This window comes from Paroedura picta, chromosome 3 (assembly GCF_049243985.1).
Source record: "Paroedura picta isolate Pp20150507F chromosome 3, Ppicta_v3.0, whole genome shotgun sequence".
NCBI classification, from domain to species: Eukaryota; Metazoa; Chordata; class Lepidosauria; order Squamata; family Gekkonidae; genus Paroedura; species Paroedura picta.
Window position 1 is genome coordinate 15,004,005 of NC_135371.1, and position 24,920 is coordinate 15,028,924.

General features: G+C 47.6%; 1 protein-coding gene and 1 non-coding gene across 7 annotated transcripts in view; one reads left to right on the forward strand and one right to left on the reverse strand.

The window, feature by feature from the left end:
- PLXNB1 (plexin B1) overlaps window positions 1-24,920 on the forward strand; it is a 165,498-nt gene that overhangs the window by 49,596 nt on the left and 90,982 nt on the right. For 5 of the 6 annotated variants that reach the window (XM_077324828.1, XM_077324827.1, XM_077324826.1 and 2 more), the window contains one exon: window positions 22,126-22,175. The gene's annotated coding sequence lies outside the window, so the exon portion shown is untranslated. Of the gene's footprint in view, window positions 1-2,868; window positions 2,890-22,125; window positions 22,176-24,920 lie in introns of those variants that run through there. The other variant, XM_077324829.1, reaches the window with a different exon arrangement.
- LOC143834594 (U6 spliceosomal RNA) lies at window positions 9,530-9,636 on the reverse strand. Its single transcript, XR_013229845.1, has one exon. It is a non-coding gene; the product is annotated as a U6 spliceosomal RNA (small nuclear RNA).

A 24,920-nucleotide genomic window follows, 5' to 3' on the forward strand; every position in this document is an offset into this window, starting at 1 on the left:
CCAAAGATGGATAGTTGGGTAGGTGGTGGTGCTAGGGTGATGGCCATGAGAAGATCCAACAACAGCTGGCACCTCTCACCCTCAATTTTATATGTCCTAAATTTTTTAAAACGCCCACTTTTTCAGTGTAGAAATAATTTTGTTCTCTGTGGGTCCAAAACCCCACTCACAATCCTTTAAATTAAAATAAGGGTTACTTCAGATAAAAATTGTAACTCAAGTTCTGTCTAACTCCCAAGATAAAACAATAGGAATCAGCATTAGTTTTGCTTTCATCCAGGAGATTGCAAAGAGACAGCCTCATTACTCAGAAAGGTTCAAGGCATCTTTTGTGGCAGAGGTGAATGATAAGACCTATGAAAAGAGTCAGAATTGAGGCCAGATCCCGGTTCGGTTACATGGAAGAAAAACTCACAAATTCCAGTGGAGCTTTCTTCCATTCACTGGGTGTGACCCAGCCAAAATTAAATATTTGAAGTCCTGGTAATTTTAGTAGGAGAAACTAAAGCACCAACTTAAGTCTTCCGTTAAAATCGCCGTGACTTGGCTGAACGGTGCAATGTGCATTATGGGTTGGGGTGTTAATGAGACTTCAAAGCTTTCCCTTCTTAATTATTAACACTTGCTGCTATTTAACATTTATTTAGCTCTAGGGTTTTGCATAAGGGCTGCGCTGAAGACAAAAGAGAGGACTTATGCCTGGAGAGTTTTCCAGTCTATGCCAGAATAAACAAGACAGGAGTTGGGAGGGGGGCGGGTGTGGTGTGGCTATTAGGTAGATGAGATCCAGCAGGAAAGAGCATTGGATGAGATTTCAAGCTTTGTTTTATGAAAGGGTCCTACTGCCTTTAACAGATGAGTGATAAGTAGAAATTCCGTGTAAAGCTCTGCATTCTTATTTTGTCTGCATGTTGGGGGAAAAGTTCATCTGCTGAACTCCTGCTAGGTAGGCAAGGGCCCATTCTGCACACATAGGATAATGCACTTTCAATGTACTTTGGCAGCTGGATTTTCCTATGCAGAACAGGAAAATCTACTTCTAAAGTGCATTGAAAGTGCATTATCTATTGTGTGCAGAATAGGCCTAGATTCTAAAGGAATGGAAGTGATGTCATAGCTGGGGGTGTGTGTGTGAAAAATATTGGCCGTGCTATTTCCAGGTAACAACAGGACTAGTTTGGGTAAGGAAAGGCTTTGCTAATAAACAGATCTTGAGGAGGCAGTAAGACAATGGGAGTCCCTACTACACTGTCCAAGCATCACCTCTTTCTGAATGAAACAAGTCATTCACATGCGTAAATGTGGGGGGAGAAGATCGTTTCTTTTCCTAACGCAAATGCTGAAGGATTGGGGAGATTCCGAGGGCTAAATTTAAGTGTCAGCTTGTTTTGTTTAGGAAATTAGAGCTCAAGAGAATTGTCAACTCTTCTGTCATCTTTTTTGTTGGGGATCCCTGTCAAAGCCCATGGCAAAACACTGGGAACTGAAAGGTTAAATAAACTACTCTCCCTTGTACTTTGGTTCCTCCACTTCTTTCCTTCTACTTACTGATGCGGCATTATTTTCTTCCTCTTTCCACATGGAGACAATTATTCTATGTTTAGCTCTCGTTGCTGCTGTGTTGAGCATCCAGAAAGCAATTTTTCTCACATCCCTTGCCTCAGCTCTTTGTGTGGGAGGAAAACAGTGCCCTTGGGTCTGAATCAAAGAAATGGCGCCCATGTGGGCAGAACCAGGAAAAAACACACACGCAATAAGTTATCATGGCTGATAGGAGAGAATTCTGTGGGTGGAGCCAAGGGAGGATGTAGCAGGAGTGTCCCAGTGAAGGAGGCGGGACTTGTAACACCCCACTCTTGAAGGCAGTGTGTAACAACCCATGGCATTTGAGCATCTTCTGGGCTTTTTGTGCCAAAGACAAATGTTAGTATAGGTGAGAGTTCAGAACTCAAATGCATTCTGCGGTTAATTTGATCGTATTCGAAGAAAACCAATATAACGCACAGTGGTATGAAACCTCTTTATGAGGTGTGTGGGGCTTGTATAGACGTGTGCTCATTTCACTCTCCCTGTTCCTATATAAAAGCAACATTAAAAAATGAACCCAGCTACAGATGCTGTCATAAAATCAGCCCTCAATGGAATTAACCTCTTTCTCAAAGGGCAACCTACCCATTGGTTTTAAATGGCTTCTAGATTTTGGGGACTGGCAACCTGCCACCTTAAAAGGGAACAAGAATTGCTTTGCTGGCTCAAACCAATGTCTCTCTACCCCATCCATCCCTCTCCTAAAGAGACCCGTCAGATACCCCTGGGAGTCTTGCAAATAGAGCATGTTGCTCCCAGCCATCTGGTGATTGGTATCCTGCATCAGGGCTGGAGCTTGCTGCTTGAAGATGCAATGGCTAAGACCCACAGATAAATCTAGCCTCCTGACTAACGCTTAAATCTACATGAAGTATAGGTTCCTTGCTCTCTTATGGGCTTGCATCCCCCTTAAAACAACTACAAACCCTAGCCATACTGGCTACATATGCAAAACCAGGTGAAAATTTTTATCGCGCCGGGGTGGGGGAAGGATTGTCCCCCTCCCCAGTCTCTTCAGCTACATTAGTTTATTATTAGATTCCGGTGGCTGGAGAGACCGCCGCAATCTCGCCATTTCAGCACATGCCTCGATGTTAACATTAAAGTAGCATTTACTGAGGTGGAAAAACCACAGGGAGTTTCAAGCGGGAAGTTTGTGCCTCAGGAGCTCACGGGGGAAGTGTTGCTAGAATAATTTCGGAGAATGGTTTGAGGGCAGCGATGCAGTTACGCAGTTAAAGCTTAAGCAGGTTTCAGCTTGGCGAGAACGCGGATGGGGGGGTGATTTGGCGGGAGCCTCAGGTAAGCTGCTTTGTGCTTCTTGGTGTGTTCTTTGGAAGGAAGAGCAAGGTTTAAGTATAATTGAAAAGATAGTTTCACAGAATAGTTCTACCCTATACTTAGAGTCTGTTCTGAAATTGGGCGTTTCGCTCCCGGTCGGTAACTTGAGCTTCTGTTGGTGATAATGTAATTTCCGAGTCTTGTAGTGGATGGTGAGTGGGGTTTTGGACCCACAGAGAACAAAGGAATTGCATGGAAATTCATTTCTTTGCTTCCTCAGAGTTGCCCAGTGGGTCTTACGTCCGCGTGGGAGTGCACAATACCGTAACATTAATCCTAGAAATTGATCTGTTTAAAAATTTTTTATTCTGCTCATCCCCAAAGGGTAGTGTTGCTAGAGCTCTGGTTTGAGAAATAAGTGGACATTTGGGAAGGGGCAGGTAGAACCTAGAGAGGGTAGGAATTGGGGAGAGGAGGGGGCTCGCTCAGTATGGGGCAGTGCCGGAGAGACCTCCCTCCGAAGAATCCATTTTCTCCAGGAGAAAAATGTTTTGGAATCTAGAGATCAGGTGTAAAAGTGGGAGATCTCCAGGCCTTATCTGGAGTTTGGCAACCTTACTAAATGGACTCAAGGTAGCTTACAAAAAAACGTAGAACTCAATGAAAAAACAAATCCAAATAGGATTGCTGGCCTCAGGTGGGGTCTGGGAAGCTTCTGGAAATATATACAGCTGATCTCCAGACTCTACAGAAGAGGTCAACTGGAGAAAAAGACTGTTTTGGAAGGTGGACTCTATGACATTATGCCCCAATGAGGTCTTGCATCTTCCCTAAACCCTGCCTTCCCCAGGCTCTAGGGTTGCCAAACTCCAGGTAGGGCCTGGAGATCTGGAGTTACAACTAATTTCCAGACCACAGAAATCAGTTTTGCAGGAGAAAATAGCTGCTTTGGAAGGTGAACTCTGTGATCTTATACTGTGTGGAGGAACCTCTTGCCACTAAATCATGCCCTCCCTAGCGTCTACCCCCAAATATCCAGGAATTTCCCAAACTAGAGTTACCAGTCCTAAACCAAACTACTTTTAAAATTGAGACCCAGTATAAATATTGCCTCAGACTGCAAGGCGAACAAACCGGTCAGTCCTAGAGGAGATCAGCCTTGACTGCTCCTTAGAAGGCCAGATCCTGAAGATGAAACTCAAATACTTTGGCCACCTCATGAGAAGGAAGGACTCCCTGGAGAAGAGCCTAATGCTGGGAGCGATCGAGGGCAAAAGAAGAAGGGGGCGACAGAGAATGAGGTGGCTGGATGGAGTCACTGAAGCAGTCGGTGCGAGCTTAAATGGACTCCGGGGAATGGTAGAGGACAGGAAGGCCTGGAGGATCATTGTCCATGGGGTCGCGATGGGTCAGACACAACTTCGCAACTAACAACAACATCCCATACAGCTGACTGAAATCTGGGGGTTCCTGTATTTAATGCATTCTGCAGCATCATTGAAAAGCTCCTCAAAGGCTTTGTACCTTTTTCGGAAGGTCATTACAAATCTGGTATGCTGTTTCACAGGGTTAGACAACTGCCAGAAAGGCTCAGGTTCAGGCTGAGGGGGACGGCTTACTTGGGTATCTAGTGGCAGTTGGTGAAACAAAAATGGCTGCCTTGGAGGGTGGCTTGTGAGGCGTTATGCCCCACCGAAGGCTTTCCACTCCCCAGGCTCTGCTCCCATATCTCTTGTAGGCCAGATATGGCCTTGGAGCCTTCAGGTGCTGATCCTTTCCCTCAGACTAGAAAGAAAAATTCAGTCATAAATCTGAGCTGGCGAAGAAGGATTGTGAAACGAGCCAGATCGACGTAGCGAATCTTCAGACACCCAGTGAAAATTGTGAAACGAGGATTGTGAAACGAGCCAGATCGACGTAGCGAATCTTCAGACACCCCGTGAAAAACCATCCTTCCAGCTGTTATTAATTAGACGTCTTTCAAAACTATTAATAGAGCTATCCCGTTTTCTCTTCACAAGAGCCCTATGTGGTACAGTGGGATGAGGGAGAATAACTGCTTCAAGGCTGGAGAGTGGCATAGGGTTGCCAAGTTTTCTGAGGGGAAAACTGCCCTTGCCCTCTAAGAGCCAAAATGGTGTAGTGGTTAAGAGCATTGTCCTCTAATCTGGAGGACTGGGTTTGATTCTCCACTCCTCCACATGCAGCCAGCTGTGGCCTTGGGCTAGCCACATTCTCTTAGAATTCTTCTTACAGAGCGGTTGTCTTAGATCAGGGGTAGTCAACCTGTGGTCCTCCAGATGTCCATGGACTACAATTCCCATGAGCCCCTGCCAGCAAATGCTGGCAGGGGCTCATGGGAATTGTAGTCCATGGACATCTGGAGGACCACAGGTTGACTACCCCTGTCTTAGAGCTCTCTCAGCCCCACATACCTCACAGGGTGCTTGTTGTGGGGAGAAGAAAGGAAAGGTGCTTGTAAACCATCTCCTTCAGGTAGTGAAAGACAGGGTATAAAAAACCCAGCTTTTCTTTAATAGAGGCTTAGTAGAAGGCTATTTGCCAGGTGATCTTTTCCCTTCATGCCATGAAAAGCTTCAGCCACCCATTTCCGTACATGCTGTTTCTTTTAAAGGGACAGGACAGTTTTCTCCAGCTTTATAGCAAGCACAGCTGTGGCTCAGCAGTAGAGCATCTGCTTAGCATATAGAAGGTCCTGGGGTTCAACACACACACACCCCTTTAAAGATGATCATGGGGTAGCTGATTAAAAAAGAACATTGTTTTGGACCCTGGAGAGCTCCTACCATTATAAACAGGCCATACTGAACTTGATAGGCTAAAAGTCTGATTCATTATAGTGTAATGTGTTCGTATAAGAACCAACTCTTTCTTCTTCTTCTTCTTCTTCTTCTTCTTCTTCTTCTTCTTCTTCTTCTTCTTCTTCTTCTTCTTCTTCTTCTTCTTCTTCTTCTTCTCCTTCTTCTTCTTCTTCTTCTTCTTCTTCTTCTTCTTCTTCCAGTCGTCTTCTTCTTCTTGGTATTCCAGTGGCTAGTTTGGGAATTTAAACCCTAGTCTTCCTAGCCCAGGATAGCCTGATCTCACCTGATCTTGGAAGCTAAGCAGGGTTGTCCCTCCTTAGTACTTGGATGGGAGACCACCACGGGTTGTGATGCAGAGGCAGGCCATGGCAAGCCACCCCTGCTCGTCTTACGCCCTGGAAACCCTCTGAGGTCGCCATAAGTCCTGCGATTTGCCGGGACTTTCCTCCACCACCTCCCTAGTCTAAACCATGAACCACTAAGCCAACATGGCTCTCAATGGCGATATTACCAGACGTGTCACTTGGCCCATTGGGTGGGTGGTCTCCCAGTGGTCCAGTCCTGCCACCCACCCTTGTGTCTGTGCTGGGTGGGGAAACAGCATGTGCTGTACAGCAGGGGTAGTCAACCTGTGGTCCTCCAGATGTCCATGGACTACAATTCCCATGAGCCCCTGCCAGCATTCGCTGGCAGGGGCTCATGGGAATTGTAGTCCATGGACATCTGGAGGACCACAGGTTGACTACCCCTGCTGTACAGTAACATAACATCAGTGAATCAGCAGATGCTCTGGCAACCTTATGGTATGACATGTTGCATAACATCACGTCCACCCGTTGCCTTGCCCCAGAGCTCTGGGGATACCCGGCAACAGCCTACCAACCCTAGAGACTATACATCACAGGCTGCGCAGCCACGGTTCCTGAGCACTGTTCAGTTTCTAGGATGCCTGTATTTGCTTTCCTTCCCAAACAGAGAAGTGGCTGTAGAGAGGAAATCTTAATGCATTAAATGCAGGAAGGCACATGTGGCAACAGGAAAAGGGAAGCACCTGCCTGCCTCGTCCATTAGCTGTCAAGATGCGCTATCTGTGAAGCCTGCTATATATTTTTTTAAAAAGATGCAGGGGGGCTACTGGGACAGCAAATTATCTCTCTCATATCCTCACGAGTTCAGAATTCTGTTTATGGCAAGTCAACAAAGAAGTAAATTGTCATTTATCTATTCTGTTATAGCCTTAGATGTCTTTTATGTTTCTGAAAGTTCCAGTAATAATCCCTTTCCCTTCTTTTTCCTTCCCTCGAGTGTTTGTTCAGTCCCCTTTTTTTGCAGCATTTTGGATTGTTTTTAAAGGGAGTGGCGTAGGATCAGCTGAGGGCCCTTAACGAGCGGACTCCTGGCTGGCAGATGCAACCCAACTCATAAGGGAGTCTCCGTGGCTTGCCTGTCCTCGCTGTGTATTTCCCAATTTGCTGAGACTTTGTTTTCAGAATATCTAAAAATATCTCCTTTGTCCCTGACACTGGCTTTTTAAACATGACCTCTTCTATAGCTAACTCTCTCTCTCTCTTTCTTTTTAAAAGAAAGTAGTTTTAAATGTTTTTCTTTGGCAACAGATGACTAGGATTTTTAAAAAGAAAAAAGGATATTAAGCCAGCCTCCCACTGAGTGAGGAAAACGTCAGATCAGGGTTCTGGTGAACAGCGGACCTGCGGCAGAGCAGTCGAGCCCACCTGGGCCAGGTACGGCGCAGGTGATGAAACTGTCCCAGCACTGGAATCACAGTCTTCTTTCTTGTGCCCGTCTCCTGCCTTCTTCCAAGTTTTGTATAAACACAGCCTGGCACAACCCTGCTATTAGCAGGGCTTGTTCTGAATTGCCTGCGGTGAAAGCTCCAAAAAGATGGGAAAGGCGCTAAGCTCACTGCTGCTGGAAGTAGCCTCCAGCCTTCCCTGCCCTCACAAAGCCTTCGGGAGAGGGGGTGGCTTCTCTGAAAGGAGCCACTGGGAGCCAAATCTTGTATTATTCTCTCACCGGAAGAAGGGATCCAATCTCTCCGGTGGGGTAAGGGAGGGGGAGCTTAAGTGCAGCTGCCTGGGGTGGGAGTTTGGCTTAAGTTCCCTGGAGTTCTCTCCCTTTCTGCCCTGGGTGCCAGGGAGTGACAGCTTACAGGCAGGCAGCCAAGCCCTGAATGGAGGAATGTGTGAGGCCTTCAGACTTCACATGCTTTATCAAGAGTGCAAAGAATAGCCTCGGACTCCAGCAGCACCGTTCAGGTCAGAAGAGGAGGAATGCAAAAGTTAACTCACACAGTGCCGGCCAGCTCTCTGAAGAGGCTAGGCGGGCACCCTGAGCTGTGGGGTGGAACATAAAGAGGGGCCACATGGGGCCAGAAGGGGGTCCATCTCTAAGAGGGGTCCAGAGGGGAGCAACATCGCTGGACCTAGATCCAGCTTGTAATTTGTTTGTTCTCTCTCTGCCTCTCTCTCTGTCTCTCTCTCACACACGGACACACACACACACACACACACACACACACACACACAGCCAGTACTACCCCAAACATATACTTTTGTGAACCAGGAAAGAAAAACATCAGTTTTATTTCTGAAATTACTCAAGTATATTATATCAAGTCATGTGATTGTAACTTGGCCTAGATACCCTTAGGCCCTAAGAAACTGTACCCATTTCCTCTCTCCCACTTCTGGCTTTGGCCCAGTACGTAAACCAGCATTCTCTCTGATGAGCGTCATTCCTGCACTGAAAAGAAAATCCAAAAATAATCCCTATTGCTGCCTGATGATGGGTTTTATCTTCATAACAACTCTGTGAGGTAGGCTAAGCTAGGGTCGCCAGCTTCCAGGTGGGGCCTGGTGTTCTTTCAGAATTACCACCAATATTCAGGTTAGAGATCGGTTCTCCTGGACAAAATGGCACCTCAGAGAATAAATTCTTATTGTATAGCTTAGATTCTAGGTGAAATCCCTCCCCAAATCTCCTCTCCACAAACAACACATTCAACTCTGAGAGAATCCCCAAACCAGTGTTGGCAACTCTAGGTTAAGCTGAGATAGAAAATAACTGGCCCAGTGTGGTGTGAGCATGTCAGACTAGAATTTAGGAGACCCAGGTTCAAATCCTGACTTTACCATGTAAGCTTGCTGGGTGATCTTGGGCAAGTCATAGTCTTTCAACCTAGCTTACCTCACAGGGTTGTTGTGAGGGTAAAATGGAGGAGAGGAGAATGATGTAAGCTGCTTTGGGCCCTCATTGGAGAGAAAGGTGGGGTATAAATGTGTTAAAATGATGTGAGCTCCTTGCTGAGAAGGGCTATGGACCCAAGTTTCCCTTTTCGTGGGAGAAAAACATCCGTTTTGGATCACAAGAAGCGTTGTGGTCCATCCCAGTGTCTGAAATGCCACTAGCCCTGCCCTTATCACATCATCCCACCTCTTTAAGGGCCAGAAGCCTGTTTTTCAAAAGAAAAGCAGATGCTCAGTTCTGCTTCCAAGTCCTGATATCTGCACGTTCACAGAGTAACTTCAGAATAAATACTGCACTGTCTACCAGTTCTGAGTGTTTGACAGAAGTTCACAGGCTTATTTCTTAAATAGTACACATATTTCTTTTAAGAACGTGGCTGGGGAGATCAGGAAGGGATTTAAGACATGAAACTGCCTTGTACTGAGCCAGATTGACTGATCATCCTGACAGAAGGGTACATTCGGATAGCAGGCTGTTCCCATCCGTATGGATTTTCCAGTGGACCTTAACCTGAGATCTCAAGAAGTAATCATTCCCCCCCCCCCCAGGGAAGACCCAGCAATCTTTTTTTTATTAATATGGAATGCTTCACGAATTTGCGTGTCATCCTTGCGCAGGGGCCATGCTAACCTTCTCTGTATCGTTCCAATTTTAGTATATGTGCTGCCAAAGCGAGCACAAGACCCAGCATTCTTGACCTGTGTGCTTAAGGGGAACAAGCATGCCACCTATCTAGGATATGCTAGGGAAGCTGTGGTCCTCACCTGGATGGTCCAGGCTAACAAGTCAGTCCAGGGTCAGTTCTGGTTAGTACTTGGGTGGGAGACTGTGCAGAGGCAATATCAAGGAAGTCCAGGGTCTCTGTGCAGATGCAGGCAATGGCAAACCACCTCTGTAGGTCTCTTGTCTTGAAAACCCTTGTGGGTGACCACATATTGGCTGGGAGCCTGTGGAAACCCTTAACCTCCGTCAGGACTGATGATTAGGGAAGGACTAGGCTCAGGAGACACACAGCTGCCCCTGAAGGTAACAGGCCCATGCTTCCCCTTTCCCTCTGTCTCCCCTAGTAACTTGTGGCAAAACACAGTGCATGGCACCACAAGCTCCCCCAAATCCTCGAGCAGCCGCCAGTGATGTTGAGAAGGTAATCTTGGAGCTGCCTCTGTGGATAATCACGTCACGTGTTTTGATTTTATTACCCATTCCTGGGGTTGAGAGAGGGGGAGAGAGACTTGGGGGGGGTGCAGCTACATGGTAACTCATCACCTAGTTGTGCTCTTAGTGGCTCTAAGACCATCTGGTTTTAGGATGGACTGTAGGGTGAGTGTCACCCAGGTTCCAATTAAATTCTGTTCTAAAGCTCTGTTGGTGTTTGTTATGCCTTGCTGGCTTGTTAAGAGGACGAAAGGCAAGAGGGAGGAAATCAGGTAATGTTGGTTTGCCTAAAACTCCGTGGAGGAAAGGTGGGATAAAATTGATATTGATCACAGCTTATTAAAGGGGAAAGATGATCTGCAGAGGCAGGGTACACTTCCACCTTGAATTCTGGGGACATGTCAGTGGTGGGTTCACTGTCGTTTGGCATTGCTCATGAGCTTCCAGGCTGTGACCTCAATAGCCCAGGTTAGCCTGGTGATATTTATTTATTTATTTATTTATTTATTTATTTATTTATTTATTTATTTATGTTTATATTTATATACCGCTGCTCTCAGGTGTCTCGCAGCGGGTTACAAAGTCAATGAAATACAATAAAATCCCCTAAAATATACAAAATATAATATGGCCTAGCAAGATGGCGGACAATAAAATATTAGATCTCGGAAGTATCAGATCTTGGAAGCCCAGCAGGGTCAGCCTTGGTTAGTGCTCGGATGGGAGAGGGTTGCTATGCAGAGGCAGGCAATGGCAAGCCACCCCTGGATATCGCTTGCCTCAAAAATCCTACAGGGTTGCCCTAAACTGGCTGTGTTCAGATTATTTTTAAAAATTGGCTTCCGTGGAATATCTGATGGGCTTCTACACAGATCCCTGAGCTGGTCCTGCAAGATGATTTCAGTTTTCTTATGTTGCAATTAAATTGTTGTACTTGTTCCAGACAACAACAGAAAAATATGTTGGTTTCAGGGTTGTTGTAGGGGGAGGGTGGCCAAACTGTAGCTCTCCAGATATCCATGGACTGTAATGACCATGAACAGAGTCTCTTGTGGCGCAGAGTGGTGAGGCAGCCGTCTGAAAGCTTTGCCCATGAGGCTGGGAGTTTGATCCCAGCAGCCGGTTCAAGGTTGACTCAGCCTTCCATCCTTCCGAGGTCGGTAAAATGAGTACCCAGCTTGCTGCTGGGGGGGTAAACGGTAATGACTGGGGAAGGCACTGGCAAACCACCCCGTATTGAGTCTGCCATGAAAACGCTAGAGGGCGTCACCCCAAGGGTCAGACATGACTCGGTGCTTGCACAGGGGATACCTTTACCTTTTAATGACCATGAGCCCCTGCCAGCATGCTAGCAGGGGTTTATAGTAATTGTAGTCCATGGACATCTGGAGAGCTATTAGTTTGGCCACCACCGTCGCAGGGGATTGAGAGGCTTCCCCCTCCTCAGATTAGTGCACCTCAACTTCTGGCAAAGGAGTGCTCATAATTCTTAGCCAATAACTTATTATTTTTGCAAGAACAGCCCTCCTTTCCTTAGGCTTCCAGTGAATAGTTAAAGTGGACCAAGTACTTAAAAAAAAAGCATGCTTCTCTGATTAGTATATTTTTAGCTACCCTTCAGCCACGAAGCTCAGAGCAGTGTAAGTGGTTCTCCTTGCTTCGTTTTATGTTCGCAACAATCCTGTGACGTAGGCTAGATTGAGTGAGAGAGACGAAGAAGAAGAAGAGTTGGTTCTTATATGCTGCTTTTCTCTACCCGAAGGAGGCTCAAAGCGGCTTACAGTCGCCTTCCCATTCCTCTCACTACAACAGACACCCTGTGAGGGAGGTGAGGCTGAGAGAGCTCTGATATCACTGCTCACTCAGAACAGCTTTCTCAGTGCTGTGGTGAGCCCAAGGTCACCTAGCTGGCTGCATGTGGGGGAGTGCAGAATCGAACCTGGCATGCCAGATTAGAAGTCCGCACTCCTAACCACCACACCAGAATTTGCCCCAGGGTCATCTGACAAGCATCGTGACAAAACTAGGATTTGAACCCAAGTCTCCTTGTTGCTCATGCACCCGACACTGCATTGGCTGCTTGAGAGATTTTTTTTAGTTTCTAAATTGTAACTGATTTAACTATAACTGCACCCATTAATTCAGCAAGCGTGTTTGCCGACCAACTGCAGAGTAGCTACCATGTTTCTACCTGCATAGGCCCAGATGTTTGCATGCAACCAAGAGAAATTAATCCGGTGGAATATTTTGCTTTGTGCATCTTAATGCTCATTATTTGGTGGGGGAAGGGGCGAGCAGGGCAGCTATGCTGTCTAAGAGCTTAGCAAAGCGGTCTGCGATGTGTGCCCCCCTTCAGAGTGCTTCTGTGTGTGTGTGTGGCCACCCTGGCGCGGATTAAGTGCTTTAGCTGTTTCTGGGTGACCTAGGTTGGGCTCTGTCCCTGTGACTCCTTCTCTCAGAATTCAGGGGTAGTCAAACTGCGGTCCTCCAGAGTAGCGATCCCCAACCTGTGGGCCACGGACCACATGTGGTCCTTTGACTAATGGGAGGTGGGCCCTGAAGGACGCCTTCCCCCCCCCCCCCCTGGCCCTTTACTTCATCCCCCCCAGCCCTTTACAACAGACTTCATTGTTGTGGCGTGTCTGTATCTTATTTTGAAGGGATGTTTAAACATTACCATAGCGATCAGAGAGCGTTAGGGCAGTGGTTGAGAGTAGAGGAGTAAACTCCCCCCCCACTGGGCCTCAGTAAAAGGCGTTGAGTGGTCCCCGGTGAGCGGTCCCCAGCGCTGAGTGGTCCCCGGTGAGTGGTCCCTGGCATTGAGTGATCCCCGGTGATAAAAAGGTTGGGGACCACTGCTCCAGAGGTCCACGGACTACAATACCCATGAGTCCCTGCTGGCAGGGGCTCATGGGAAGTGTAGTCCACGGACCTCTAGAAAGCCGCACTTTGACTACCCCTGTCTCAGATAGTGCCAGTGTTTGTGTGTCTGGAGGAGGCTGGAGGGCTGGCAGTCCTTCTGGCGGATGCCCTCAGCTGCTTTGCTCACTGGCCTAGGAGAAACTGGAGCCAGTGAGCCAAGGTTGGTTTGCACCATTGTGCCTTCAGCCGCCCCCTTGAGCGAGGCGCTTAGGAGAAAGACCCTTTGTCTGCTGGCGGCTAGGCGTTGCTGCTGCTGGGGCAGAGAGTGGGAGCAAATCCTTCCCGGAGGCGGAGAGCGAGTGTTGGCGGCCCGGGTGTGAAATGCCTGCCTGGGCCCATTGGAACTCAGCTGCTTCTCCCCTGGAAATAACTTGTCCATGTTGTCAGCCGGGAAACTCTCTCCTCCTGGCATTCACGCTAATTGCTCATATCACAGATGGCTTCGAGGCCCATCTGCTGCCTGCCGTTGTAGGAAGCTCTGCGAACGGATGTCGTGAGGCGTTTTCTCGTGGGCATAAAAAGGGAAGGGGAGATTTAGAGCCTCCTTCCCTTTGTTTTTTTTTAACATTATTAGAGCAGAGGAAGCCAGTTTTAGCCCTGGTCAAGTCAAAGAGCATCTCTACATCTCAGAGGCCAAGCCGGTTTCATATCCGGCCAGTGCAGTGTCGTCTGGTGAGCGTTGCAGGGATCGCAAAGAAAATTCTCACTCACTCCCAAACTGGTAACAATGACAGGGTGTCATTGGGAAAGGCCACACTAAACTGGTGTGGTGATACTACAAGTTTGCCGCTAAATGGGCTTGAAGAGGGGTAGTCAACCTGTGGTCCTCCAGATGTCCATGGACTACAATTCCCATGAGCCCCTGCCAGCGGTTGCTGGCAGGGGCTCATGGGAATTGTAGTCCATGGACATCTGGAGGACCACAGGTTGACTACCGCTGAGCTTGAGGACACCTAGAAGCATCGTCAGAGGATTAGGCGATTCCAAAGATTTGTCAGATTTCCAGGATTCGTCAGAGAGGCAATGAAGAAGGTTTACTGCAGAGCAAACAAAGAGAGCGAAGCTACAGTTTAAACAAACTCGAGGCACAGGTGATGAATAACTTAACGTCTTGTAGTGCTGTAAAACTGATCTGTCCACTCGCCTAATCTCGGCGGGATGCGTTTTATTTGAAGACCGATAACTTCGCTTCTGTTTGCGGATCCTAATGTCCTGGAATGTTTCACCTTCATTCACGGTTCTTATGCAGTTCTGCCGGTGGGGAAGGAAATCTTTGCCAGAGGTGAGCTGGGCATTGCAACGTGGCCCATTCCCCCTGAAAGCTAATGCAGATAAGTTCTGCAGAACCCGAGCTCTGGATCCGTAGGTTGTGAACTGTGGACCAGGGAGCCCTGGAATGCCTTGGAAGCTTCTGTGGAAGACCGCTTGCTCACCACTGTTAATCTTTCCTCTGCAACAAACAGAGGGTCTGCGTCTGTGGACACCTTTGTAATTCTGATAGCGCATGACGGCCTGCCAAAGCAGCTCCTGCCAAAGCAACATGTTAAAAAAATCTGCATAGCCAATGAAAAAGAAGAAGAATTGGTTCTTATATGCCGCTTTTCTCTACCCGAAGTAAGTGGCTTACAATCGCCTTCCCTTTCCTCTCCTCACAACAGACACCCTGTGAGGGAGGTGAGGCTGAGAGAGCCCTGATATTACTGAAGAAGAAGAGTTGGTTCTTATATGCCACTTTTCTCTACAAGAAGGAGTCTCAAAGCAGCTTCTAATTGTCTTCCCTTTCGTCTCCCCACAACAGACACCCTGTGAGGTGGGTGAGGCTGAGTGAGGCCTGATATTCCTGCTCAGTCAGAACAGCTTTATCAGTGCTGTGGCGAGCCCAAGGTTATCCAGCTGGCTGCATGTGGGGGGAAAGCGGAATCAAACCCGGCTTGCCAGATTAGAATTCCGCACTCCTAACCAGTACACGAAGCTGGCTTTCCAATGAGCAGTCAAATCTCCAATAACCTGTCAGAAGCTTTTTGGGGAAAAGTCCTATTTTCTAAAAAACTACTTGGTGGACACCAGAAATAAGTGTTGGTGGGCATCATCCGGCCATGGACACTGTTGAGGACCCTGATCTAGGGCATGCTGTCAATTCATAGGGAGCTATAGTGAAAAACTAAACTTGGCGCCATGTGCACGTGAAGCAGGTGCACTACCAACTGACCTTCATGGAGCCTGTCCTGTGTACACGTGGAGGCTGAATATTCCTGGTTGCTAATGTGCCTAAACAGAATGGGCATCCTAGAACATGCCCAGGAAGGTACAGGGGTCCCACAGGAGATGCTCAGGTCTTCCTCAGCAGACAAGTCGATGCAAAAAAGGATTCCCCGAAGGTTTAAAAAGGAACTTTGAAAATGCCTGTTTATATTCCTGGCAGGGACAACAACCGGGAAACCCATGAGCTCTATTAAACACACGAAGCTGCTTTCTATCAAGTGAGGGTTTATCAAAGTTGGTATTTTCTGCTCTGGCTGGCCATGGATGGCCAGAGTCTCTCGCGGAAGTCTTTCCCATCCCCTGACAGCTGGTCATTTTAATTGGCGATGCCAGGGATTGAACCTGAGACCTTTGGCATGCAAAGCAGACGCTCTCCCACTCAGCCAGTGCGCCCTACTGGGGAACTGCATGCCCCAAACTCCTCCAGTTGGCCTCTCACGCCCCATTGGGCAGTCTGAAAACAAGAATCCTTTCTCTGTTTTGGGGAGCCGTGTACAGAGCGGTGTGGAAGAGTGCCCCGCTTCTGCGGAGTACCTAAAGGCTCAGGAGCTGGGAAGGTTGCGTGGGCTGGACTGGAAACGGTTCCAACCTGCCACAGCTTTCTGGGAGCTTAACTCGGGAGGCAGAGACGTTACTCACCAATCAGGAATGCAGCTCTATTTTGCCTTTAATGAGAACAAAACATTTTTATTCTCGTTTGTTCAAAGAAAGCTTGGGAGACTGCCACCATGCCAGCTTGAGTCCTCTGCCCTAGGGGCGACAGAGCTGAGGATGTCTTCTGCCTCCGGCCTTGTTTCGGAAAGGTGAAGCAGATGACTCGCCAAAACTTGACATGGGCAAGAATAATGCTCCTTTATTTTTTCACCGGATCAGCCTAGCCTGGGCTCCCCCCCCCAAAAAAAAACAACAACATGCTATTTGGTGTGCCTGCAAAGGACTTGGTGCTGAATGCCCCGAGCTTCTGCACCAGATAGGCAGCGTCCTGGGATCGGCTTGAACTGTGAGCGCTGAACGTGAAAATTGCTTTGCTGGATCGTAAGGTTTGGCCAAAGGTTTGGCCAAAGGTTCACTGTGTGCAGGATCCTGTTTGCAGTGGTGACTGACTCTGGGACACACACAAAAAAACACCCTTCCCCTGGGTCTGGTCTGCTCACAGATATTTTGCATCTTAAAATGGGGGTTCCACTTAGCCATCAAGACATTTTCTGGTCCTTCCTTAAAGCAATCTAAGCTGATGGCTGAACGGAGTTTGAGTCCAGGGGCACCTTTAAGACCAACCAAGCTTTATTCAAGGTATAAGCTTTTGTGTGCATGCACACTTCATCAGATACAATGGAACGGAATTTTCTCAACCATTACACAGAGGTAGAGGGCGGGCAGTAAATTAACACGCAGCATAATGAAGATGCTTAACCGTTTCAAGGACCGGCCTCAGAAAACAGGCAGCGGCGGTGGCAGAGTACCGAGTGGGGCTCAGCACTGGGTCTCGCTGCTCTGCTGCCACTGTTGCCGGCTGCCTCCCTGCCTCTTCGGGTGCGCTCCCTGAGGTGGGACTATGAACATCATGTCTGTAGCCATTTCCGTTTCAGGGGGTGCAGCAAAAGATGTGTTCCACATCAAAGATTTTCAAGAACAAAGGGGATGGCCTGACCCACCAAATGGAACAGTGACAGGTGTTATAAAATAAACCACTTTGGGTGGAACAACCCCAAATAGTGCCCAACATTGGAAGGGGGGAAGGGAAGGGAAGGGGTGAGGAGAGTGGGAGTCAGAGTGGGCAGAAGTGGGGAAACCCAGGTGGGGAAGGGCATGCAGGACAGAAGTGTCTTGTGGGGATGTGAGGGAAGGAAACCAAGAGAAGGTAGAGACTGGCAGGGAAAGAAGAAATGTTCTTCTCCCATAAGTCCTGGTTGGCCCCCTCTAGTCCTTTTCTAACCACCACCAATAAAAAACCCCACCCCATTTCTACCTTTCCTTGCAATGAAAAGGGGGGTTGAACTAGATGACCCAGGAGGTCCCTTCCATTATTCTACGATTATTCTTTGAAGGTGTTCCAGCACCATCATTTTGGTTGCCATTGCTATGTCTTCTCCAGCTCTATGCATCTTCTGTGAAGTGGAGCTTCCAAAACTGTGGGCACTATTCCAAATGGATCTGCAGTATAGATTTATGTAAAAGCATTGGGATGCTGGCTATTTGATTTCTAATCCCTTCCTGACATGTCACATCAAACCCAGAGTCCTTCTAGTTCAGCACATTCCCTCTTGTGCTCCTGGCCAGCTTTGTGCCTTGGGATGCTGACTGGCGGGGCATCTGTACCCTAACATTTGCCCCTGCCAGCCATTAATCCAGGCTTTCTCAACCAGGCTTTTGTGAAACCCTGGGGTTTCTTGAGGGCCCCGGAAGGGTTTCCTGGGGAATTGATGTTTTATACATATTTTAAATGTGCTAAACATTTATCAGGTGATATGACCATATATAGGGGCCTCTTGTGGCGCAGAGTGGTAAAGGCAGCAGACATGCAGTCTGAAGCTCTGTCCATGAGGCTAGGAGTTCAATCCCAGCAGCTGGCTCAAGGTTGATTCAGCCTTCCGAGGTCGGTAAAATGAGTACCCAGCTTGCTGGGGGGTAAACGGTAATGACTGGGGAAGGCACTGGCAAACCACCCCGTATCGAGTCTGCCATGAAAACACTAGAGGGCGTCACCCCAAGGGTCAGACATGGCACAGGGGATACCTTTACGACCATATATGGACATGTTGACCCGCTTCCCCTCTCCCAAAATGGCCAATGATGGGCCTGGAGGAGGTGAGAAGGGGAGAGGCCCTATGTGGGCGTGTACCTCTATGTTTCCCAACCATATTCTGCACAATTGCACCATTTCTGGGGTTTCTTGAAGCCTGAAGAATTTCTCAGGGGCCTCTCAACCATAAAAGAGTTGAGAAGTGCTGCGTTAATCTGAGGCACAGTATTTTTAATCATCACAGCATCATTCCTGGCTCTTGGTAAATCTTCTTCCATGAACTGATGGCCAGGATCCATTTTTGAGTTAATACTCATCCTGAGGGGTCGTATATGACTCTTCTCCAGCGAGAGAGGCCAAGGCTGAGTGGGAGAGCAGGAGGCCCATGTTCAGACTCTGTCATTTCCAGCCAGAAAGATCAGGGAGGAAGCAATATCTTATCTTGAGACCTTGAAGTGCCACTGAGTCGGGCAAACCATCCTGGCCTTGATGGGCCCATGGCCTGACTCGCTGTAAGGCAGCATCCTGTGGGGGTTCAGTGTTGGTTTATTTGCTTACTGCTGAAACCTGTCTTTCTCCCAGTGTGGTATTGAGCCAGTGTGGTGGAATGGCTAAGAGCGGCGGAGTCTGATTTGGAGAACGGGTTTGATTCCCCGTTCCTCCACATAAAGCCTGCTGGATGACCTTGAGCTAGTCACAGTTTCTCGCAGAGCTCTCTCAGCCCCACCTCCCTCACAGGGTCTCTGTTGTGGGGAGAGAAAGGCAAGGCAACTGTAAGCCGATTTGAGACTCCTTCGGGTAGTAGAAAGCGGAGTATAAAAACCAAGTCTATTTATTGTTTATTGTTTTGACTTATTGCCCGCCACTCCCATAACTGGCTCGTGGCGGGTTACAATTGTACGTGTTAAAAGCCCCATTAAAACCCCATTAAAACAATTCTGGACATTCATCCAAATACAGAAACAGACTCCTAAAACATTTAAAAACCATGACAGTCTACAACCCACTAACTCCCCAAAAATGTTGGTAATGTTTTATGTCTTTTAATGGGGTTTTAATGGGGATTTTAAGACACTGTAACCCGCCACGAGCCGTAAGGGAGTGGCGGGAAACAAATCAAATCATCATCATCATCATCATCATCATCATCATCATCATCATCTAGTACAGGAGTGGGAGGAGGGAGCGCAGATCACAAAGTGGGTGCTTATGCTCTTAACACTGGGCGGCCTATCAGATCTTCCTCACCATGCCGGCCTCAACCATTTGTTTTTGTTAGGTGCGAAGTCGTGTCCGACCCCTCGCGACCCCATGGACAATGATCCTCCAGGCCTTCCTGTCCTCTACTATTCCCCGGAGTCCGTTTAAGTTTGCACCGACTGCTTCAGTGACTCCATCCAGCCACCTCATTCTCTGTCGCCCCCTTCTTCTTTTGCCCTCAATCGCTCCCAGCATCAGGCTCTTCTCCAGGGAGTCCTTCCTTCTCATGAGGTGGCCAAAGTATTTGAGCTTCATCTTCAGGATCTGGCCTTCTAAGGAGCAGGCAGGGCTGATCTCCTCTAGGACTGACTGGTTTGTTCGCCTTGCAGTCCAAGGGACTCGCAAGAGTCTTCTCCAGCAACAGAGTTCCAAAGCCAGAATTCTTTGATGCTCGGCCTTCCTTATGGTCCAACTTTCACAGCCATACATTGCAACTGGGAAGACCATAGCCTTGACTCAACCATAGACAATTGCTATTCTAATTGTGTCTTCTTCTTCCTCCTCTTCCTCCTCCATGGAGACCCATGTTGGGTTATGTTTTTCTCTTCCATTGTGTCCTCAACAACCCTGTGACTGGCCCAAGACCACACAGAAATCTCCCATGGCAGTAGGGATTGGAGCCTGTTCTCTCTGTTCCTGTAAGCAGGACACCATTCTGGTTTTCTAGTGGCTCTGGTGCCGGCAGCTGGAACGGGAGGAATGTATCAATCATGAATTCATACTTTTATAACATTTTTATCCCACCCTTCCTCCAAGGAGCCGCTCGCGCTGTGGTTAGCCCCCTCCTCCCCCACGCACATCTGGGTCAAGCAAGGCCTTGTGCCACATAGCTACATCCACCACCGTCCCGGGTGCCTTCCTTGATGTGGTGGTCATACTACTTTATACTTCGGGTTGGTATGCCAGCCTAAGGTCCCTTGTCGGAATCTTTTCTAATTTTAGCTTTGCAAAACAGACCACAGTAAGAATTGCTTTGCTCAAGGGTGAAAAAACCCCTCGAGTGCTACAGGCTGAGGTTTTCCAAATTGACCAGAGAAGAAGGTTCCTTTAGTGCCTATAGTTTAGAGCAGTGGTTCTCAGCCTGGGGGTCGGGACCCCTTTGGGGGTCGAATGAGCCTTCCACAGGGGTTGCGGGAGGGCAAACAGCTTGGCCGGGGAGGGGGGCGCCATCCAAACAACAGCCTTGCAGGGTAGATTGAGATAGAGCGTTCATTTGTCTGGAGCAGTGGAAAAAGAGTGAAAGCAGCATGGTGGGACAAGAAGCAGAACTGAACTGAGAAACCCCGGAAAAAAAAACAATTTATATACAATCCTGAACAATGGATCTTCACGGCGTTGGTCAGTTTCGATTTAATTTCTGTGAAAGAACCCTTACATAATTTTATGGCTGGGGGTCACCGCAACATGAGGAACTGTATTAAAGGGTCGCGGCATTAGGAAGGTTGAGAACCACTGGTTTAGAGGCTAGGAAATCTGGTTGCATGTGAACTAAACCCAAGCGTCTGCATGGTACTACTCCCTTCTGATTCTAAAAGCCGGTGTGGATGACAGATATCGGTGACAGCAGACTGTTTAGAAAGGGGAAACAGGATTGGTCCTCAGCAAACCCCTTGTAAAAGTGTCCTTCCATCAGAATTATTAGTAGCTGCAGATCAGGCTATTTGTTGTCTTGTCACTTTCCTTTGCTGACTTTCTGTGGAGGGGTGGGGGGGATGGCCATCGATGTGACATCAAGATCCCTGAGAAGGGATCTGATAACCATCTTCAAGTATTTAAAAGGCTGCCATGTAGAGGGTGGAGTAGACTTGTTCTTGCTTGCCCTGGAGGGACAGACCAGGACCAACGAGATGAAATTAATTCAAAAGAAATTCCGTCTAAACATCCGGAAGAAGTTCCTGACTCAGTGGAACAGGCTTCCTCGGGAGGTGGTGGGCTCTCCATCTTTAGAAATTTTTAAACAGAGCCTGGATAACCATCTGTCGGAGAGGCTGATGTGAAGGTTCATGGGGTTGGCAGGTGACAGTGGATGAGCGATGGGGTTGTGAGTGTCCTACAAATTGCAGGGGGTTGGACTAGATGACCCAGGAAGCCCCTTCCAACTCTATGATTCTGGGATTACTTGGGGGTGAATACCCGGAAGTTATGTCACATCAGTATTTGATAGAACAGACTGCCGGTATGACGCTGCTTTTGGGTAGCAATGAGCACTGAAGCTGGGAGGTCTCCCATTAAGCAGGAGGCCAGGTGGGGCGGTAGCCAGAGATCTGGTCTTCCTGTTATTGGTCTCCCTATTACTAGCTCCCTGGACTTTTAACGGCTGGCTGATATTCAGAAATTTAATAGAGCAGAGTTTTTCCTGGCATATGGGAGGGGTGGAATAAACATCAAATTAATCAATAAATACCAGTAACTGGGGGAAAATCTCACCTCTGGCTACATTTCAGTGGGTTGGGCTTCTGTTAAAGGCACAATTCTAATCAGTTTACCTGTTTTGTACTCTTTCCCCAATGAGGACCCAAATCATCTTACAATTGCTCCCCTTTCCTCCGTTTGAGCCTCACAACAACCAAGTGAGACCCAGCCAGCAGAGTGGGGATTCGATCTTCCAGATCCTAGCCCAGCACTCAAATCACTACGACATATTTCCACCCACCCCTCTTTTAGACATTTGATGGCCAGCATGACACCTGATAAAATTCTCGCTTTGGGACACTCATGAAAGGAGCAGGAGCCAGGTAGAAGCAGGCAAGCCCGAGCTGCTGGCCGGAGGAGAATTTGCTTCCCTTAAGACACCATTTTCACATTCTGCATCTTGTGTCTTTGTAGCTTGAGGTGCATTGACGGAGAAGAGAAATGAAGCCCCGGCCGTCCAGATGGTAAGCATGACATACATACATGAAGCTACCTGGTAGTGAATCAGACCATTGGCCCATCAGGGTCAGTACTGCTGCTGTAGACTCTCTGGGATGCAGGCAGAGCATCTGATCCTTTTCAGTGGAGATGCCGGGGATTGAACCTGGGACCTTCTGTTTGCAAAGCAGAGGCCCTTTCCCTGAGCTGCAGCCCTCAGAATTCCAGGACTCATTGTTGTCCTGGGGAGCATGCCTTGGACTAGCAGCAGGGTGGGGTGGGGAACGGGACGGGGCAGGAGGAGCGAGGAGTTGGAACCCGCCGTAGAGCACATTTTTGGAGCAGTTAAAAGCTTGTCTCTTGGAGATGCTGAAAAGGAAAAGGGACGCCTCAAAGTGGAATCCCGTGCACAACTACACCCTTCTAAGACCATTGACTGAAGTGGACTTAGAAAGACGTAAACTCTGCTTAGAATGACAATGTCTAGGAGCCAGCTGTGGCCACCCATAAGATCTGATGGACGCTTTGCCATCTAAAGCAGGGGTAGTCAACCTGTGGTCCTCCAGATGTCCATGGACTACAATTCCCATGAGCCCCTGCTGGCAGGGGCTCATGGGAATTGTAGTCCATGGACATCTGGAGGACCACAGGTTGACTACCCCTGATCTAAAGTGACTTTTGCTGTGCTACCCTAAACAGCGTTACACATCCAGTGGAGTCACTGGGCTTAAGAGAGTGTTAAATTTCCCTTAGGGCAGTTCTTTCAGTCACCTGTCTGGCTAATACATCTTCATTCGTGGTTTGCTAATGGGCCAGAACGCGTAGGCAGCGGGATTATCATCTGCTTCAAGTTATCCTCGTTGATGAATGCTGTGTGTTTTAATTTAGTGGTTAACGTAATTGATTAGATCTGCATATATTTGCATAAAAGAAAGTCATGGCACTAAAGGAGAAAGGCGCGTTCTTGTTTTTAGCTCACGTGAGAGAATGCAGTTTGTATAATTACTTGTATTACGGTAATATAAAGCAGTTGCCTAATCAATCTGGGACACCTTTTGGGTCATTTTTTTTTAAAGATTAATCGATCTCATTTTGCAGACTTAATAAGAAACGATAAAATCAAAAAGCGGTCACCTGCAGGCATAGTTGTATGTGTTTGGTGCTAAAACTGGCCGCGTTATTAATTAGATTGCAATAAAGCATGCAAAGTTTTTAAAAAATCTATGCAAATGTGTGTTTGGCACACAACCCCATAAAAATGAAGCACTTTTAAGCATTGCTGGTTTTATGGAATTAAGCACATGTTGAAATTTCTGGAACTAAAATCAACAAGAACTAGGAAGTGCTTATGTTAAGGCTGGATCATTCCTTTGTTTTGTCTAACATTCTGTTCTTTGCACACTAATCAGATTGGTAAGACTCTAAGATATGCTGATCTCCTTCCCTTCATCTTCTGAGGTCATTTTTTTAAAAGTTCACTGTGCTAAGGACTAGAAGAAGAAGAGTTGGCTGTTATATGCCACTTTTCTCTACCCGAAGGAGTTTCAAAGCGGCTTACAATGGCCTTCCCTTTCCTCTCCCCACAACAGACACCCTATGAGGGAGGTGAGGCTGAGAGAGCCCTGATATTACTGAAGAAGAAGAAGAATTGGTTCTTATATTCTGCTTTTCTCTACCCGAAGGCGTCTCAAAGCGCCTTACAATCACCTTCCCTTTCTTCTCCCGACAACAGCACCCTGTGAGGGAGGTGAGGCTGAGAGAGCCGTGATGTTAATGCTCAGTCAGAACAGCTTTATCAGTACTGTAGTGAGTCCAAGGTCAACCAGTTGGCTACATGTGGAGGAGCGCGGAATCAAACCGAGCTTGCCAGATTAGAATTCCGCGCTCCTAACCACTACACAAGCTGGCTAGAAGCTTGGATTTTTAAAAATTAAACATGCTAGTTGGCTCGTCGGGAGGACAGTCCAAACAGCCAACCAGCCAATAAATTTTTTTTTAAAATCTGGATATTGCATTCTGAACCGTACTAAATTCTTGTTTGGAAACTGACTGTGTGGCCATATTCAATGCATATCCTGAATAGCTAAAGCTAAGTAAACAATGTAATCAGTGAAGGAGACAAAAAGGGGGAAGTAATCCACACGTGTAAGAAAGAGCAAACCTATTTAACACTTTTCAAAAGTACAGTCTGCATACATGTCAGGCTGCGCTTCTTACGCAAGTTTGTGCAAATAATCCTTGAATTTTCTTTCTCCGGCAAGGGAGAAAGACGTATTCTCAATCTTGTTTACCTTTCCAAACAGACCCAAAAAAGTTCTCCTAACCTTCCTCTGCTTGTCTACTGTTAAGATAGCTTCTGAGGGCAAAAGGTCAGCCTGCAGAAGAACAGCTGGATTCAAGTCCAAGAGGAACTTTGCAGGACAACACCATTTTCAGGGGTGTAAACTTTTGAGCGTCCCAGAGCCCTGTGTCAGATAGTGACGAAGCCTTGACTCTCAAAAGCTTATCCTCTGAAACGCCTGTTGGTCTCCAAGTTGCTCCTTGGCTAGGATCTAGACATCTGCTGTTAGATTCCCTCAAAAATGGACAAGGCTGAGCACACAGCTATGCCTGCTCCTGCCAGCTTCTCCGGGAATCCCCTCAATTCCTCCCCCAGCATTCTGTTGACCAAAACGGGAACTCTTTTTGCTGCATCAAGAAGGGAAGAAAGGAGAACAAAGCAGGTCTAACGAAAGAATAGGGGTGAACTGGCCATTTCACTGATAGGGAAA